Below are 18,356 nucleotides of genomic sequence, written 5' to 3' on the forward strand. Positions count from 1 at the left end.
AAATGTAACATCCTTCTTTACCATAGAAACTGCAGCCCTCTTCGATACATGTAAGTGGAGACTGCTCATTTGTTTCTGGTCGCCCAGACCCAAATAATCACAAGCTTTGTTAATTCCAACTCTGCTTGATGTTTTAACTCAGGCTTCTTATTAACTAACTCTTGCATCTTAAATTAACAGATTTCTATTATTTTATATTTTACCATGAGGCTTGTGGTTCATAGACTCTTGCTTCTTGGGCAACTACATGGCATCTGCCTCCTTTGGCAGCTATGTGGCATCTCTCTGACTGCCTACTCTCACTCTGTCTCTGTTCTGATTTCCTACCTGACTTGACTCTGCTAAGCCATTGGCCAAAATAGCTTCTTTATTAACCAATGGTAATAAAACATATTCATAACATACAGAGGGGAATCCCACATCAGATATGGTTCTCTTAGACTCTGTGTTTCATGTTTATTAACGAGTAGTATTATATTTAGGGTTCTTCAGAAGAATATGAAAATGCAAGAGTTAATTATGTGGAAGGGCCATAGCTACATGAACTGAGTGGGCAGGTAAACAAGTAACTCCGTGCAAAATATTGGGTGTGTTCTATGTGGAATACAGCACATCCCTGAAGGTGGGACCTGGGGGAAGGGTGACTCACTTCCATGGGAAGAACAGCTTGAGTGGTCCTGACGCCTCTTGAAAATTAGTGAGCACCAAGAGTCACTGAGCACACCTTGTTCTGAGTGTAGCTCTAAAGATTAATGTATTAGTGGAGGTTCTCCAGAGAAACAGAAACTAATGGATGGGTGGACAGACAGACAGAAATAGTGTAAATACAGATAACCCTCAAAGAGCACAGGTTTGGAATATCAAGGTTTACTTTAAAAAGGACCTGGTTTTATGAATTTTAAGACAACTTGAAATACCATATAGCCTAGACATATTGAAGAAATAAAGAAAATGGCATATTATCAATTTGTGATATGTATAGAAAAGTCTATTTGTTCTTAAAATTAGAAAATACAGAAACCTACATAAACTTTAATAAACCTTACACACAACTAACATACATGCTGTCAGTTGTAGTTGGAAGAAATACAGGTAAGTGGTTGTCGCCTCAGCACACCCTGGAGTGCTGTATTGACTTCCCATCGAGCATGTTCCTGACCCTCCTTGAGTTCACCTTGGGAAATCTCAGATGGCATTAACCATCTCCTTGTAAGTAGATTACCTTTCCAGTAACACTGTCTTACAGTAAACAGCAGTCTCACTCCTCCCAGTCCCCAAGTCTAACGTATTTCCACCATATTTAATGCACATAGCATAATAATTATATGTTAGTTGACTGTTGTTATTTGAAAAATTTTGATTAGCAGCAGGGTATTAGCAGTTTAAGTTGTTGGGTGAGTCACAAGTTGTATGTGTCATGCACATGTGTGTGGCTCTCCATACGTGTGCCTGTGCATGTGGAGGGCAGGGATCAATGTTAGGTGGTTTTTCTATGTTATTACTTAATTAATGATGGCCTTTCTATGTAGCCTTGACTGGCTTGGAATTTGTTATGTGGATCAGGCTGGCCTTTAACTCACAGAGATTGCCAGCCTCTGCCTCTTAAGGGCCAGGTTTAAAGGTGTGTGCCATGAGGCCTAGTCTTCCACAAAATTCTTTGAACCCAGGGTTCTCAATTCGTGAGACTGGCTTGCCTGCAAGCCTCAGGTATCCTCCTGTCTAGGCCATCCCAGTACCACCATGGGTTCTGGGGTTTGAATTCAGAGCTGCATGCTTGCTTGGCAAACACTTAATTGGCGGAGCCACCTCCCTAGCCCTACATGTGAATTTTTGTTTGTATGGATGTCACATCCCTAAACTACCACTCCAAAAAGTTATTCATAAATTGGTTGCATAAATATACAAAAAGAAGGGGAGATGTCCTCAAAAAATGTGTTGTTAGGCAAATTCATTGGTTCTGGACATATCATAGAGTATATTTACATAACTCTAGATTGTGTAGCTCTGAAATAGTAGCTCGTACATATGTGTGGTATAATTTATTGCTCCTGGACCCATGAAGAACCAAGGAGTATGAGCTAAATCAAGTGCTAGAGAGAATATTGCAACCAGGAGACTCAGTAACTAAGCGTGGTGTGAAGCTGCTGCTGGCAGGCATGGCAATGCTGCAGTAAATGCTCCATACAGAAAACAATCAATTACAGAGCACACCCTACATTGCAAATAAGACCTATGTATGCTAACCAGACCAATGACACTCTCACACTTTATGAAATGGTATGTTTGTGCTCTACTTTTACATGATCAGCCATGCAGTAGGTATGTTTATATGTCAGTTGCTTAAACTGTAGGTCATTGACCCACATGCAATAGCCTAATTGAGTGTGGGGGTCATGACACATTAGGCAACAGCAGATAATTTTAGAATGTACAGTAGTCAGAACTTGGTTCAAGCTTGAGTGTGTGGCGAATCTGAGGAGTTTCTGGCAGAACTCGTGTTGCATTATGTGATGCCACGCAGACAACTCCATACTCTGCCACTCCACACACTGCCAATAAACACCGCCTGACATGCCTCAGTTCAGATTAGAGAATGCTGTGTGTTATGAGCCGTGTTTGCCCCATACGTGCAATGGCTTTTGCTCTTCTAGAAAGATAATGTCTATCATTCTTCAGTATGGATCAAATGTGTACCTTTCTACTGTATTGTGTTAGAATGTTTGATTTTAAAAAAATATCTCCATGCGTTGCTCACTTAAGTTTCATAAAAATGGTAAATTTGGGTTTGGTCAGAATTTCTACTCATTTCTGAAATGGCCCTAAATTTCTGTCATTTCGCACTATGTGTTTACATGAAATGATATTCTCATCATTGACAGTTGTAAAATTAAAATAGTCAACTCTGAAAAACATTGAAGATGTTCTATGTCTGGCAGTATCAAATATTCATTCAGTAGTCTTCATATGACAAGAAGCAAATCCATGGAATTACTACGCATATTTGCTTTTGTGTTTAATAAGTGATGCAATTGTATAGAGACCAAAAAACTGTTTTAATGTTGTTGTAGTATCAGTAAATATTTGATTTGTGTTTCCATTTTATATACTTGTTTTCCTAGGACTATGCAAAGATTTCTTGAGCAAAAAGGGGTCAGGCATAGAGAAGTTTTAAGAAGCCCGTCTTACATCAGTGTCACCTGAACACGTGTGCTACACATGTGTAATGATATTTTAAAGGTCACAAAGTCACAAGGTGGCAGGAATCTTTCAACTCCTTGTTACCCGCTCTAACACCAGGGGACCAATTCTGGATGTGAGGTCCCTCAATGACTGAGGAACTGTCATGCTGTGCACGGCTATGGTAGGGCAGGTAGCAAGGGGATGAGGGAGGAAAGGAGAAAGAAAAGAGAGGGGGGAGATTTATTATGATAATTACTTCAATAAATTACAGAGGTTGCAAAATCCCACATCTGCTGCAGGCCAGCTGGAGAAGAAGAAAAGCCAGTCAGAGAAGCTTCCCTTTGCAATGGGAAGTGGTTGTGCAGAGACTCATAACTGGTCAAACTATGGAGTATAAGTAAGTCTAATGTCACATGTGGATGGGTCATCTATATCAGGAGACTGAGGAAAAGTGGGCTGAAAGACTTGAAGAGTGGGCCAATGGGGAGGAGAGCTGTGAAATGCCGGGTTCTGCACAGGACATGGCTGTTGACTCAGCAGCTCACAGGGGTGTGCTTACTGGCACAACATCAAGCTGTACCAAACTCCAGCCTGAACAGGCAAGAGATCCCCAGGTCCTGCCCTTGGTAGAGGTGCTATTAGCAGTGGATGAGTGCTGAGGAGTGGAGACTCACTCTCCTTGTGGATATAGCCCCCTTAGGTTACTCATGCCACTGTGGAGGGCCACACACCCATATGTATACGCAGCACTAATTGAATTCAAGGGGTATTAATAACAAAAGTCTGAAAATAAAAAAGAGGACATAAAGCAAGGAGGGAGATGGGGTGGGAGCATTAGGCAGAGCTGGCGTGGGGCAGCAGTAGATGGGTGTGGTCACCAGATACTGTAGAAATGTAGAGAACTTTCAAAGACCAAAAATATTTTTTAAAAGAAACAGATTTTATTTGAAATAATTATGGCCTTAATACTAATTTTAAGTAACAAGAGATGGCACTGAAATAAAACATTTCAGAAGCAGCTAAAATTGCCACAGAATTTGAATTTCTGTCAATGTTAAAATTTTAATTTTTAAAAATACTACGTACTAAACACTGCACCAAAGTTGTCTTTCTAAGTGGTAGGAATCTTATACTTTAACAAACCTCGTACGCTCTCTGCAAAAAGAGAAAGGCTAATGTAATCACTAAAATATCAGAATAATTTTTCTTGTTGGATCCCTAGATAAACGTGTTAGCGTGAAAACCTACATGGTAGCTTTACTTTATTTCTTTATTGTCAGAAAATAGGAAAACTGCCAAATGTTGATGAAACAGGTTGGTCGAGAAGAGTAAAGGAACATTGGGGATGTGCAACAGTGTGAAGCACGATTAATAAACACCCAGAAACAGATAATGGGGTTCAACCTGAAGACCAGAAAAGCAAAGCAGCCAGCTGCTGGCTCTTACCTCAACCTCAGTGTGAAAATGGTGACCCTTCCTCCAGGAATCCTCAGAATGAGACTGGGACTGAGAACTGTCTCCTTCCATTTTAAAATCCTCTCTAGTTTTTTAATTAAGGGCGTGACTAGAGAGTGTGGCTGCTGGGATTAAAGGTGTGTGTCATTGCTGCCTGACCGTAAGGCTGCCCAGTGTACTGTTTTACTTTTCCTATCTTCAGGCAAGCTGTATTTATTAAAATACAAATGAAATGTCACTACAACAGTGCTATGAAATAATATCTACAGAAAAGTATCTTTTAATAGCTGGGGCTCCCATCAACAAATTCACATGCTAAAATGGTGGCCTGCATATATGAAAGATAAATGAAGTTTGTTCCCATGGATCATTTTGAAATGTACTAATAATTTTCCTCTCAATATGCTTATTTTTCATGCTAGCTAAATTATTGAAACATCTTCTTCCTCAATTTCTGTTGTAGCAGCAATTTGTTTATATCTATGAGAAGTCAAAAAGCAAAAGGAACAATTTATCTAATAATACTAAAGGGATATGCCGGCGATTAACTTTATTAATCATTCCAAGGAGATATTTTAACCCTCTAAAGGATCATACAATACCTGACATTACATCTGCTTGATGAACTGCTATAGCACTTAACCAAGTCTGTGAGAATTAGGAATAAAAAATATTCCTCCTGAATATGAAAAAAACATTCCCTGGTGGAGCTGGCAAAGCACACAGGACTTTGCAAAGGAATATAAGGATTATAAGGACTATAAGGATTTCAGAGGATGTCAAGGTTAGAGATCTGACCTACGTTCTGAAAGGTAGGTCACCCTGATAACCTTCTGGGTTGTGGTTGGGAGGCCATCCCGGTGACCCTGTGAGGCAGCTGGCAACAGAGAGCTGGGCGGAGCTGGTAAGACTCTGGAGGCACTGTGAATGGTGGGACCCTGAAGGGACAAGAGGTGTGAGTCAGCTTTTCATTGTGCAACAAAATGCACAAGAAAGGCAACTTAAAGGAAGAAAGATTCATTTGGACCTATGTATGAAGAGGTGTCAGTCTGTGGTCAATGGGTTCAAATGCTTTGTCCATGCTAATGCAGAACATCACAGCAGGAGAGCATAGTGAACCAAGCCTGCTCACCTCATGATGTCCAGGGAGAAGAGAAGGAGGAGAGGGAGAAAAAAGGAAAGGGAGGAAAAGAGGAAGGTGATGGAGAAACAAGGAGAGGGGAAAAATTTAGTCCTCACTCGCACACTCCAAAAGGCCTCCTCCTTTCAGCTAAGTCCCACCTCCTAAGTTTCCATCAGCTCCCATAATCGTTAGATTGTGAACTCATGGACCAGTCTGTCTATGCGGTCAGACCCAGTCACTTTCCCAAAGCCCAATCTCTGAACACAGATGCTCGGTGGACCAAAGCATCAGCATAAAAGGTCTCTGGGCTACATTTCAGATCCAAGTCATAACGTAGAGGAGGGGATTTCACACAACTATTTTATAAATATTTCTATTGTTGTATATGCACAACAATCTACAGAAAACAAATGAGCCTTTACAAAGATTGCTGTTGGAAGACTATGATGATATACTAGAGGAGATAAAGCACTCAGCCCCAAAGCTACTAAGATAATAAACCAGTAAAGAGAAACTGTTGGCCAAGAGATATAACAGCAAAAATTAGTCTGATACTTGGTTACATTTATTAGGCAGCTAAAAATGTAACAAAACACTTCCAATTTACAATAGCCACAAAATTGAATTACATGTTAATTAAACATGTAGAAGTATATAATACATATCCAAAAATTGCACTATTTTTATATTGGATATATACTGAAATATGTCTTACTCTAGGACAGGAAGATACAATGAGAAAGGCACTTGTGTGCGGTTTAAGAGGTATTTTTAATATAACCAGTTAAAATACCTAGGGTGGCATTGGCATTTATGAAATTTACAATATTTAATTCTACAATGTACTTGGAAAGATAGACAAGAATATTTGAGGGCTAATGAAAATAATGGTAATTATTCCACAAAATAGAGTGTTTTTATAACAACAATAATTGAACTAGTGTAACACTGCATTAGGAGAAACATTGACTACTGAAATAAAATGAGCAATGAATTACTTATTTTAAGGATACAAGAAAAGATATATATAACAAATAAAAGCAATGCAATTATAAAGAATGTAATTGTTTTCTGTGTGCTGTTGGTAATAACTTAATTTTATTATGATAAAAGGAAAATTTACATAAATAAACTATAATAAAAATTAAATAAAAAATTAAATCATAAACACAGAGGTAGTGTGGTTCTTTAACTGAAGACGAAACCGGCTTAGGTTGTTGAAGTTAAAAAGAAAAGGTAGCCCAAGGTAATGTGTTGGATAATCCTGATTGTCCTTGAGACAGGATGTGGAATTGCTACTTTTGGCCATGCCTGTGAGAGTGTTTCCAGAGGTTTAACTGGAGAGGAAAACCCCACTCTAAATGTGGCTGGCATCTTCTCACGGGCCAATGTCCTGAATATAGAGAAAAAGTGAGTTGAGCACAGCGCTCCTCCCTCCTGACTTCTTGACTGCAGATGTGGTGTGGCTGCCTTCCTCACACTGCTGCTGCCCCTGATGGGGCTTGTCATGTACCACCACACGGTTCCTGCCCTGGTGGACCATATCCCCCCACCCCACCCCACCCCACCCCCGGACAGATCTTTCTTCCTTTTCATCTTACTTCTGCAGTGTACTATAAAGTATGCCTTGGGCTCTTCTAACAGCCGTGTCCAGAACAAACCCTTCCAGAAGTTGCTTTTATCACTTGCTTTGTCACAGCAATAAGAAAGGAACTAAAGCAGATTTTCAAATACTTTTGAAACGGCTCTGCAATTGTTATAAAGATAAAGTAGCAGCAGATAAACAAAGCATCGTAGGCAGAGTTTTCCTGTTCCCGCAGCTGCTTCCAAATTACCACGTAGAGGCTAAATATTGCTTATAAATGCTCAGGCCTGTTACTAGTGAACTCTTACATTTAAGTTAGTCCATATTTCTATTTATGCTTTGCCATTTGGTCTGGTACCTTTTCTCAGCATGGCCCATCTTGCTCTCTCTGCGACTGCTGGTGACTCTCTGACTCCTCCCTCCTTCTTCCCATCTAACTTCCTGTCTGGCTACTGGCCTGTCATGAGAATAATACATATTCACAGTGCATAGAAGGACTATTCCACAGCAAAACACCCTGTTTTCAGTAATTGCAGGAAGTGCAGGCATCATATTGACAGTGTTTCTTAGGGTCTCTGATAGTTTGCAAATCTATTACTATAGTGGAAGGAGGTTTATTGTAAAAATGGCATAAAGAACTCATAAAAGCTCTAAAATTACCAAGTTTTCAACAAATATGCATTCATGCCTATAAATTACACAAAAAGAAAGAAAGAAAATACCTAGCATCATTTATAAAGAAATGTATGAAATTGAATTGATTTCTGCAGTAAATAATATGTCTATAAACAAGTCCAAATGAGAAGCTGACACAGCTTTCAAAAAAGGTGTATCATGGGAGAGAGATGCCACTATGAGTTAATTTAATTCTTCAATGGGAAAATATTATAGGTACCATTAAAATGTTTTAACTTCATTCTGGGAAACTGGAAAGGGAAGGAAAGGAAGAGAAGTCAGGACAAGGTCTAGTTCACACAGCACACTCACTCCCAAGGGCCTCCTCCTTTAGATAGATCTAACCTCCTAAGTGTCCATCTCCTGCCACAGTCCATCAGATTAGAAACTCATGGACCAGCCCCTTGATACAGTCAGACCCAAACTTTAAACATTGATGTAGAATGCAATTTATAAAAAGAAGGAAATGCATGCAATTTATAAAAAGACATATTATTTATAAGTACCTAAAATAGAAAATGACTAAAAAGCCACATAAATGTTCAGCCATTGGAAAATTCTCAATTAGTATATACTTTAAGCAAATCTGATGCATGCATGAGATCCATATTTTCTATAAATCTGAAGTAGGAAACTAATGTATTTATTACATAAGGATTATGAGGAAAGATTGCAGAACATGAAATTTTCATCCAGACCCAAATATAGAAAAATGTCTACCTAGAGTTAAAGATAGATGATGTCATTAAGCAAAGCAGTTGAGTCTAAGTGGAGGAATCAGAATGTAATTGGTACAGAATTTTTAGAGATAACATTAAAAAATTAATGTAGAACCTGGGAAAATGGCTCAGTTGGTCAAATGCTTGCCATGCAAACACGAGGGCTCCTCTGGCGGAGGCTTGGCGTGTGAGTTCAGGCTCATCTGGAACAAGACAGGGCCAGGCTCTGAGCCAGGACCTTGGAGGCAGTAGTAGAATGCCCAGGAAGACCTGACCAAAACTTGTACGGGCCTTGTACGGGACACCTGGATCTTCCATGATCAGCCTTCCTTGAGTCTCCAGGGCTCTGGGTATGTAAGGAAGACTCTAAGATACATCTTGGTGGCTGCTTCTACATCCACACTGGAACTCTACATTCCTTCCAGGCAGCAGCTCTCGACCAATAGTCTGACATGGTAAAGTTGACAGGAGGGTCTGGGCCATCATTCTGTGCTGTGGTTATCATTCCCATTCTGAAATGTCTCCTACGGACTTTTTTGAGGCCCAGTCCTCAGCCTGTAGTGCTATATTGAAGGTGTTCAAGAAAAGTGGTTTTGGGGACATTTCAGAATTATATATAACCAAGCAGAAGAGATGGTACAGAAACTTGCAGAGGACTCTACCAAGATCCAGTCTTTGAAGGAAGGTCGCTCCAGTCCCTCCTTAGAAGATGAGAATGCCTTGACTGACAGCCCTCCACATTTCTGTTCCCTTGACCATCATGGGGATGGGCACCCCTCTTCCATAGAAAAACATAACCCTTCTATTTATAACCCTAAATTCCAAATCTATTGGAATTTCTTTCTCTTGGCTTCCTTCGGGACTTACAGATCTTTAAAAAAAAATCATTTAACCATAGGGCTCTTCTTCCCCCAACATCCAGGGCAGTGATGGTACCTCCTCTTGTCTCTACAGCCCCCTAAATGGAAGCGTCTTCCTTATTCACACAATTACTACTTTTAAAATTAAAAACCTCAAGATGTAGTTATTTTGTTACTGATTATGTGTTTTCCAAGTTTAAAAAAATTAAATAAAAAACATTATTGTTTTTTGCATGTGTATATATGTGATTTTGTGATTTGCATGTGTCTATATACATGTTCATATGCATATGAGTATTTGTGTGTGTGTGTGTGTCAGAGAGAGAGAGAGAGAGAGAGAGAGAGAGAGAGAGAGAGAGAGAGAGAGAGAGTATGTGCAGCAACGGCCAGAGAGTCACCATCAGGTGTCTCATTCAGTTACTCTCCACCTTATTTACTGAGACAGGATCTCTCCATTAAACCCAGAACTTGACAGTTTGGTTAATGTAGCTAGGCATCTTGCCCAAGGACGCTCTGTCTCCATCTCCTGGGGGATCTGAACTCTAGTCCATTCTTGGAGAGCAAGCACTTTCTCGGCAGCACCATCTCCCCAGACCCTCCCTTGTGTTCTCATCTATAGGCATTATGGCGTTTGATGATTAGGGCTGTAATACACACGGAGCTGAATTTATATGTTCCAAAGTATATCTTGAAGTTCAGGTCTTTATTTATGGATATCCTGCTTTTCCAGAACCAGTTGTTAGACTGCCCTTTCTCTACTGCATTGCTTGGTATTTTAGTTAGAAATGGCCCATTTCCATCTGCACGGGTCTCTGTGTGGATCCAGGTCATTTTTGTTGAGTTTTTTGTCTGTCTCCACAGTAATCACCTTGTTGATTACTATAATAACTCTTGAAATTAAATATCCTTCCCCAGTCTTTCTTATCCAGCTGTTTGAGTATTCTATGTCCTTTTCTGTTCTGTGTGAACTTAAAATCCATTTGGCAGTGTTTTCAGACGACCAAGTGAGAGACTGTCTGATGCTCTGTCAATTCCAGAGATCAATTTGGTGAATATTGACCAGTGATTCTTAGTGGGTTTTAGTCTTACGTGTTCATTCAAGCCTTAGCTTTCACTGGGAAGGTGTTTTACCAGAGCTCAGAATCCTGCTTTCTTCAACGATCTCTAAGAATGAATATAAAATGAGCCCTACTGCTTCCTAAGCTGAATTCACCACTGAAGCCATGGAGACTGGAGATTTTTTTTTTATTTTCTAATCTGCTTTGCCTTTGGCTAACTACGTTTGTCTGAAATAGTAGTCTGCTTTCATTCTTGAATGCATTTTGTAGGGCACAGATGCCCACATTGATAGCTTTTGTTCAGTTTTCTGGATAATATTTCTCAGTGTTCTCACACATCTCGTTTTCAACAAGCAATCTATAGAAGCGTGTCATCATCCTGGTCCATGTTCCTCTGTGTGGGACAGGTCTGTGACTCTGTGGCTGCTCTTGTTGGTGCTTGTAAGTTTTATTATGATGTACCTTAGTGTCATTTTCTTCATGTTTATTATGCCTAGGTTTTGTTTAGCATACATGTAATTTGGAGAAATTTTAGGGCCTTGTTTCATCTATATTTTCTGCGTCTCTCTTTTCTCAGGCATACAAATTATGTATTGATTAGATTTTTAATTGTCTTGTGACACACTCATTCTAGTTTCGTTTAGTTTTTAAAATCTTTTTGTGTTAGGGCCAAAGAGAATGCCCAGTGTTTTTTTTCCTTCCAGAAAAACACTGTCTTTTCTTCCAGAGGACTTGGGTTCAGTTCTCAGCACCCACATCTGGCAGCTCACAACTGCCTGTAATTCCAACTCTGGGGGATCAGATGTCTTCTTCTGGATCCATGAACAACTGTACACTTATAATATGCATTCACATAAATATACACATACACATAAATAAAAACAATAATAAGTCTGTTTTTTTTAAATGTGCATGTTGCTGGGTCGTGGTGGTGCACACTTTTAATCACAGCATTTAGGAGACAGAGACAGGCAAATCTCTGAGTTTGAGGCCAACTTCATTCGCAAGTCTACAAAGTGAGTTCCAGCACAGCCAGGGCTATGCAGAGAAATCTTCTCTCAACAAACAAACAAATAAACAAACAAACAAACGTACACGTGTTTCATATGTCCAAAGTGAGTTAGTTATGAGCACTTTGATGCAAGTTTCTGTGTTGGCCGTGGTGATCTTGGTTATTTTCTATTTAGAAATCAAGTCTTTCTACTGCTTTCCATGAATAGTGGTTTTGCATTAACGTGAAACATTGTAATTTTTACCTTGTTAGCTTCTGTCCATTTTTTTGTGTTTTTACAGATATTCTTTTAAGATTGTTTAAGTATGTAGCTTGGTTGTGTGGAGACGGTTTACTCCTTTGAGATCTTGCTTCTCAGAAGTGTTAGGCAGATTCAGGTTAGCGATCAATCTATAGCTAATTATTCCTCACGGTTGAAGTAAGCGCCTTCTGAGGATTCTGCTAATGTTCCATGATTTATGAGGGTTTCCAGGCTGACCTCTGTGAGCTCACACTATTCCGGCACCCTGTGAGCACTGACCACTTCTTTCACACAGTTCTTCCCTAGCTGTGTTATCTGGCTTTCCGTTGTTAGAACAAAACACCTAACACAGGTTCCCTATAAAGTAAAAAAGAGTCACACTTTGCCCATACTCAAGATTAGGCATGGTATCAAGGTGATGGCTCATCATGGTGGAATCACGGTGTGGAAAATAGTCCCAAATAGAGAGCAGAAAACAGCAGAGTTCCACAATCCCTTTCGAGAGCACATCTCCAATTTCCTATGGACCTCCAAATAGTCCCCATCTTAAAAAAAAATCTTTAGGATTACTTTATGGGTGTGTCTGGGGGGATGGGGGTGGTGCATGCATTTTATGAGCATGTGTGGAAATCAGGAGATAACTTGTAGGAGTCAGTTATCCCCTTCCATCTTGTGGGTCCTAGGCCCTGACTTCTGGTCCTCAGGTATGACAATAGATACCTTTACCTGTTAACTCATCTCCCTGGCCCCAGGCCTTACCTTTACAGTTTCTTCTGTTACCCTGGTACATACAGATCCTTGGTGGATAGTGACCTTCCCAGTCATAGGACTACCGATGAATAAAGGTTTCTTCACATGTGTGTGGGGATCAACTTTCAACTGAATGCTTGCTGTGTGATGCTCTCTGAAGGTCTCCAAAGGGTCCTCTTTGCACATTCTTCCTCTTCAGGGCCCTGTCTTCTGAACTCTGTCATCTATCAGCGTGGGGTAGGGAACCGCTCCTCCTCTTGGTTACCCCATCTTTTCTGTGGCCTTGGAACCAGTCTTAATTCAAGTCTGTGATAATTATAAGATGTATCTCACTTGCTTCTTATTGCTTGTGGATCACTACCCATTTTGTCCTGTATCCTTTATCTTGGAACAGCTTTGTGCGTTTTCTACAATTTTTGTATGTTTCATTTAGGAGAATATATCTGCCCTGTTACATTTGTCTCAAATGGTGGATGTTCCTTCCTTAATATAATAGAAATATGTCCAATAAAATTAGATGCATCATTTGATGATTAAATAAACATTATTTTAGAGTCGCCTTATTTCTAAATATTATTGTTATTGCTATTATCTGTTATCAGCTGAAAATAATTGCACAGTCTAACAGATTTATGTGTGCAGAGTATAGATCAAGAATGATTTGTGGTCACCTATATCTTTTCATAGAAGAATTTCAGAGGGCTTCTTGACACCAAGACAAATTAGACAGAGTAAGGATTAAAGGAGAAACTAAGGAAGTAATGATGGTAGCTTAGATCTTTACTGTAATTAAAAGTAGAATTAGGTTTGGGCATTCTGTCCAAGCAATATGGCAACGTTGTTTAGCTTCCCTATTTTCACTATCAAAATGAATAGGAGATCAGTAGCATTTTAACAGCTGTTGAACATCCACTATGTGTAGGCCAAAGAAAGGCCTGATAGGTACAACAAGATGATTCAGTGAGGAAGTTCTTGCCAAGAAAGCCTGAGAGTCGCTCTAATCCCTGGAACCCATGAAAGGCAGAAAGAGAGTGCTAACTCTACAAGGTTGTCTGACCGGCACATGCACATCAAGTCGCGCTCGCATCCGCGCGCATGCACACACGCACACACTTACTTCTAGCATGTGGCTTCCTGAAACTGAGTTCATCTTGTTAGGCTGGACAGCAAACACATTTACCTGCTGAACCATCCCTTTGACCCAATAGCTAATTTTTGTAATGGCTTTTGATGAATGTGACATTGATTTATCTTTTCTTAAAAGATTTTTTAAATTCAATTAATTTTTCGTGTGCGTTTGCCTGTGTGTGTATGTCTGTGTATATTTTGTGTGTGTATGTGTGTGTTTGTATGTGCATGAATCTGTCTATATGTGTGTCTGTGTATATGGATGCTTTTGTATGTGTTGATATGTGTATCTGTGTACTGTGTGTGCATGTATTTTTTGTGTGTGTGTGTAAGAATAGGTGTGTATATGTGTAGAGGTCAGAGGACAACTTCTCAGTCAGTTCCTGCCTTCCACTTTGTTGAGTCAAGGACTCTCTTGTGTTCTGCTATTGCTCAGCCTACTTCAGATTAAGTGGCCTTAGAGCTCCAGGGGGATTCTCCAGTCTCAGCCACTGTAAAAGTGCTGAGAATGCTGTTGTACACCACCACTTCTGGCTGTTCACACAGGTTCCAGGTTCAAGCTCAATTATTAGGCTTGTGTGGATAGAGCTTTTAACTGCTGAGCCATCTCTCTTTAAGATTACTTTGGTTTATGCTGTGGGACATTTGTTTAATGATGTAAAGACGTTTGCTTTTGTCTATGCTGCATTTGTTTAACGCTGTGAAGCTGTGATTCTGTGCCTGTCTAAAACATCTGATGGCCTAATAAAGCACTGAAGGGCCAACAGGGAGACAGGAGAAAGGATAGGCGGGGCCGGCAGGCAGGAGGATATATAGAAGGAGAAATCTGGGAAGGAGAATCAAGGTAGAACAAGGAGAGGGGAACCTCAGGGTCCAAACACCCAGCCACTCAACCAACCACAGAGTTAGGGAAAGGTAAAATCCCAGAGGCAAAAGGTGGATGGGATAATTTAAGAAAAGCTGGAAAGGAACAAGCCAAGCTAAGGCTGGGCTTTTATAATAAAGAATAAATAAGCCTTTCTGGGTGAATTTATTTGGGGGCTAGTGGTAGCCCCGCCCCAAGAATAAAGAGCAACACTCTCCAGCTCTACACACATGTATAGAATGTACTTTGATTGTATTTGCCCCTCACCTCTTTCCCTTCCCAAATATTACCCTTTCTATTGACTTGTCTTTAAAAAAATTCTGCATATGAGAAAAATTATAATGCTTGTCTTTTAGTGTGTGTCTTGTTTCACTTAGTGCAGTGATTCCTGTTCCACTAACTATAACCAACAAGGCTCCATATTCCTTAGCCCAAAAATCTCTTCAGTGTGCGTGACATCCCATGGGTTGATTGCTGATTTTATTTTTGTTTGTTTGTTTCTTGAGACAGGGTTTAGCTGTGTAGCCCTGGCTGTCCTTTAACTCACAGAGACCCACCTACCTCTGCTGGAATTAAAGGCATATGCCACCACTATCTGACTGATCATTGTTGGGTTTTGTTTGGCTTTCAAGACAGGGTTTCTTTGTGTAGTGCTAACTGTCCTGGAACTCACTCTGTGGACCAGGCTGGCCTTGAACTCACAGAGATCCACTTGCCTCTGCCTTCCCAGTGCTGGGAATAAATGTGTGTGCCACTACCACCCAGCAGATCACTGCTTTTGTGATAAAGGGCTATTTAATGTAAATGAATTCTCCATTCCCTCATCTGCTCCACAGTTGCTTAGATGTTTTATGTCTCCATCTCCACTCATTTGAGGGTGCTCTTCCCAGCCTCTGATGGCTCCTCCACTTTTTTCACCCACTCTCCATATTCTACTTTCTTCTAGAGTGATGTCCTTACTTCTGACTCTACTTAATATTTTGAGACATCTATCATTTCTCAAGTTAATATCACTGACCACATCTGCTGCTATTCATGCTTGATGTTTTGATGTTTTGAGATGTGAGAATAGACAAAGATAAAGGTTATCTATCTGATTGTGACATTGGATTGTTCCTCTCCAGTTAGGAGATCGGAGTGAGTGATTGTTCACAGTGTATTGTATATATGTATAAAACTGCCAAAAAACAAATTCAAAAAGGTAAAAAGAAGTATTAATAACGTAAAGCACCTGAGAATGCTCACACAGAGAAGTCAAGAACTATTTTATTACTGTGTGTTAAAAATTTGACATTGAAAGCGATATGCAGTAATATACTTTTAGCGAATTTGATTTGCTTACTTCCGGGATTTTCTTGGGCCCTTGTTTTTCCTATAATTCAGTCACTGTCTAACCATGGGGTCCACACAAGAGACTTGTTGCATTCCTTCACTTGTTGAGGGATCCTGGGTTTCAAGTGACAGGTTCTTTTCCAAACAAAAGAAAACCATAAACACAGGCAGATGTGCCAAAGGACCACATCCATGATGGATACTCCATCTCTCAGACCCACCTCCCCAACCTTTATATCAGCCTGGATTTCTCCACACTTGAAGCCACCCTGTCTGTCTCTGTGGAATAAGCCCATCCTGCCCACATGTACCACTTGAGGTCGCTTCAACTGTTATCCTTCCTATGTTGCACAAGAGCCTGGTCCACACAGAACTCAGCAGGGCAGAAATATTAAAACAATGCCTTGTTATTCCATGTGACTCATCTCAGAATCCAGCCAGAAGGAATTTCATGTCTCACCGCTACCTAAAGACTTCTTTTGAGGCCACCTGATAGCATTTTTCATATCTTAACATCTATAAGTAACTCCCGTGCACACCTCACCTCCTCGAAGATGGAAAGTTCTTTGAAGGCGAAAGGGCAAAGCAGGCACTGGACAAGTATGAGCTGAACATTCAGGAGGCTGTGGGCGGCAGTGGGCGAGAGTGAGGGTCCCCAAGTCAGTACCCAAGATGTGTTTCTTACGTCATCATTTCTTGATTACCGATACTAAGTTTTAGGCAGTATTGGGACACTTGAGCACGTCTAGAACATCCTCTCAGTTCTATGCAAAGCTATGCTCATGTACCTTTCCTTGGAACCTTCAAGTCCTTGGTGGCAGGAAGTGATCCAGTGGTTTTTTTTTTAAGACTCCCAATCATAAAATTATTTTCATTGCTACTTCATAACTGTGATTTTGTCACTCTTATAAATTGTAGTGTAAATGCCTGGTAGCAGGATATCTGACGTGTAGATATGAAGGGGTCATGACCCACAGGTTGAGAACCACTGCCTTAGAGTTTGGAAGGCTGGGAGACGATTCTGTCTCTAAAGTGTTTGTTGTGCAAGCATGAGGCATGCATGAGGAGCCGAGTTGCACCCCCAGATCTTGCATATACAAGTCTGGGCACGGTGGCACACACTTAGGATTCCCATGCTGGGAAGATAAGGCTGGCCAAGCCTTGAGGTGCCCCACTATTTAGTCTATCTAGAGAAAAACCAAATCCATGAAACAAAACCAAGGTGAACAGAGCCTAAGTAATGTCATCTGAGACTATCCTCCGGCTTTCACATGCATGCATGTGCACATATCTGCACGTGTGTTTGTGAACATACACACAAGCACACTCATATAAAGTATATAGGGACAACAGCTGTACTTATTCACAGGAATAGGTAAAAGCCATTCCTTTTCCCAGGTTTCTAATATACAGTACCAGTTTCCTTGTCCCCGGATTTCACACCATCCTGTTAATTTCCTGATATTTTATGGGTCATTATAGTAGGTGAGTAAAAGCAGGGATCAGAAAAGGACATTAAAAGCTGCTGCCAGAAGTGTAAGCAATTGACACTTTTAATTGAAAGAGAATCCAGGCTATGAATTTCCCCATGCTCCTGTAAAGATGCTTTGATTTGTTTCATTTGGAGGAAGACTACAGAGACACTGAACACAGGTCTATATGGTATGTAACAGAACCTGGTGGCAGCCTCCTGTTTTTCTTTTGGCATCTTCGGGAGAAAGCATACCCCAGTGATATGACTTTCCAAGGCTAATTTGCCTTTTTTGTCTTATGCAGTGTCCTTTCTTACAAACTAGCCTCCTCTGCCCTCCCTCTCCTGCACTAGGGAGGATCCTTCAAAATTCCAACAGGCAGCCCTGTGGAGAGATGGGAGGGAAAGGAAGGGAGGGAGGAAGGGAGGGAGGAAGGGAGAGAGAGAGAGAGAGAGAGAGAGAGAGAGAGAGAGAGAGAGAGAAGTAGAGGGTGTCTGGCTGCGTACATGTGGTACAGGCAGGGATCAGAGCGCTCACGGAACAGACTGCATAATTCCATGTTCTCCCTAAGTCTCAGTCCTGCATGGAGCTGTGCCTGCTAGTCTACTCGGAGGGGAAAAGTAGAAGGTGGAAGGGGTCAATTCCTAAGTGAGTGGGTCCTCACTTATCATGGGAGCATCTGCTGATCTCCAGTGACTGCCCACTGCCTCCTGGTCACGCTCAGCCCTCTCTCTTCTAGATACTTGCTTTAGCAGAAGAGACACACCTTTCTGCAGCAGGGAGACGCAACTGACCAGATTGCAAGCCGGTAGGTTGTGACATTCAGCATGTTTATGCAGCAGAATTTGCTGAGAGATGCAGGGAGGCGGGGTGTTGATCGGGCTGGCTGATTTATCTGCAG

General features: G+C 40.8%; 1 protein-coding gene across 1 annotated transcript in view; it reads left to right on the top strand.

Annotated features, from left to right (window-relative positions):
- The first annotated feature begins 17,992 nt into the window (after nt 1–17,992).
- The window catches only part of Frmd4a (FERM domain containing 4A), a 601,861-nt gene continuing 601,497 nt past the window's right edge, over nt 17,993–18,356 (top strand). The window contains exon 1 of the mRNA XM_087896367.1: nt 17,993–18,263. The gene's annotated coding sequence lies outside the window, so the exon portion shown is untranslated. The remainder of the gene's footprint in view (nt 18,264–18,356) is intronic.

Source organism: Myodes glareolus, chromosome 14 (genome assembly GCF_982192425.1).
Source record: "Myodes glareolus chromosome 14, mMyoGla1.1, whole genome shotgun sequence".
NCBI classification, from domain to species: domain Eukaryota; kingdom Metazoa; phylum Chordata; class Mammalia; order Rodentia; family Cricetidae; genus Myodes; species Myodes glareolus.